This window comes from Quercus suber, unplaced genomic scaffold, assembly GCF_002906115.3.
Source record: "Quercus suber isolate HL8 unplaced genomic scaffold, Cork oak 2.0 scaffold_721, whole genome shotgun sequence".
NCBI lineage: Eukaryota > Viridiplantae > Streptophyta > Magnoliopsida > Fagales > Fagaceae > Quercus > Quercus suber.
Window position 1 is genome coordinate 268,474 of NW_027070161.1, and position 2,077 is coordinate 270,550.

Here is a 2,077-nt window from a genome sequence, read left to right on the forward strand (position 1 = left end):
CATCAATTATTGTTAATGAGGATGCTTTTTTAAGAAGCCCAATTTGTGTTGAAAAGTAATGCATAAACATTTAGGCTTGTTTGGATTGAGGGAGAGGGATGGGAAGTAGAGTAAAGTTGGCTAAAATTTAAGAGTAAAAATCAATTTTCGGTCAACTCTACTCTACTCTCCCTCCATTCCCCTCAATCCAAACAAGCGCTTAGTTTCGAAAGACACAAATAGTGTTGGAAATTTTTCAAGAAAAGAAGGAAACTAATCTACATCATACAATATTCATGTGACATGCTACTAAAATTTAATAAACAATAACCCTTACTCAATCCAATAACACAATAATTCACTCTAATGATGACATCATGAAGCGTGATATACTAGATGTAGTCTTCTGCTAGAGATTCTTCAAATGGAAAACACATTAACACACTTGAAAAAAGAAAGAAGAGTAAGTTTGCAATTAAAAAACAAAGATTACTATTGCAAAGACCTTAAATAGGCCTCTGGTACTTTACTAAGTGAGAATCATTTTCGAACCTTAACTACCTTGTTGAAGTACATTATATAATAACGAAGTAGTTGTAAGTCAAACCTATTTGGCTCATTATTATTTTTTTTTATTTTTTTTTATTGTTATCAAGCTTAAGGTCTTGAAAACTCTGTAAATAATTGTGAAGAAGGCATGACATTTTCTGGTCATGCAGTACAAAAAAGTTACATTCTACTCAATAACCATGCAATGTGAAAGGTCTTGGATGAAGGCATTGATGCTGGTTTCAGATGATCCTCCTTTTGCAATTGCACGTTGACACATCTGTTGAAATTCGCTTGCTCTTGTCCTAATTTCTTTCACTTCATCATTTTCCAAATTCATAAATTTCTGCACTAGCCTTGATATTTCCACTCTTGTCACAAAATTGTCCATTACCATATCTTGCTTCACCCTCCACCCAGTTTTCCAATCTTCCACAATTAGTTTACTATTCAATATTTGATCAAAGCCTATGGGAAATGTAAGAAAAGGAAGACCACATAACATTCCTTCTCGAGTGGAACCCCACCCACAATGTGACAAAAAGCCCCAACAGAAGAATGAGATAAGAACCTCAATTGATTGCACCAAGGTACTACTAATCCTATATGACCACAAAGCTCTTTCAATCTGTTAGTCTCGTCACGTGCCACCCAAAAGAATCTAACACCACTATCACGCAAACCAATTGCAATTTCATCCATTTGGGCAATAGAAACTGAAAGAAACTTCCCATTGAAATATATAGAACGGAACTTCTAGGTTGGCAATCTAGCCAGTGTTGATAGTTTGTCATTGTGGCTTGTGTTTTCACCAAAATCAAAGTTAGGTACGATTTGACCCATAGCATATACCGGAAATGAGAATTTTGCTTTTAGAACATCGAATACTTTGGATTCGAGCTCATAAATGGAAGTTAATAAGAGATATTGTGCTTTGTTTACCCACGAAAAAACTTCGAGAATCCTTTTCATCGACTGTTGGTTTCTCCAATCAAAAGGAATATGCACTAGTTGTATGGAGGAAATTCCAGGGATGTAATCTACATGCTCCTCGGATTTTGCTGACATAAAAAATAAATAAATAAAAACCAATGATATCAATAGAAATCCACAATTGGGTAGATCTAATCCTTGGTAAAAACTCTGAGTAAGGTTGATGGGTTTTTTTTTTTTTTTTTTTTTAAATACTAAATATGTGTTTTGGTATTGTGTTTTCCAAAATTTCTCATTACAAAGTCTTCTCTCTCCCTTTTATTGCTTTGATTGAATTTTGGTTTGGGTTAATACTTAGGTTTTTTTGGAAATAGGAATTTTTTTTTTTTTTTTTTAAAACCATTTTGGAAATAGGAACTTGAGTTTATATCAAAATACAATTTACATGGCTATGAATTTGAATATACTTGTAGGTGGAAAAATTTTAAGCCAATTATAAAATGTCACATTAAAATTTAGTGACAAATTCTAAATTAATATGTCATTAAATTAGATAAATCAAGTGTTGACATGTGTCATTTAAGATAATAATTATCCTAATTAAATAGAGATAAAT

At 32.5% G+C, this 2,077-nt stretch overlaps 1 pseudogene; it reads right to left on the reverse strand.

The window, feature by feature from the left end:
- Positions 1–468: 468 nt before the first annotated feature.
- LOC136061051 (UDP-glycosyltransferase 87A1-like) lies at positions 469–1,580 on the reverse strand (annotated as a pseudogene).
- Between the last annotated feature and the right edge of the window lie 497 nt (positions 1,581–2,077).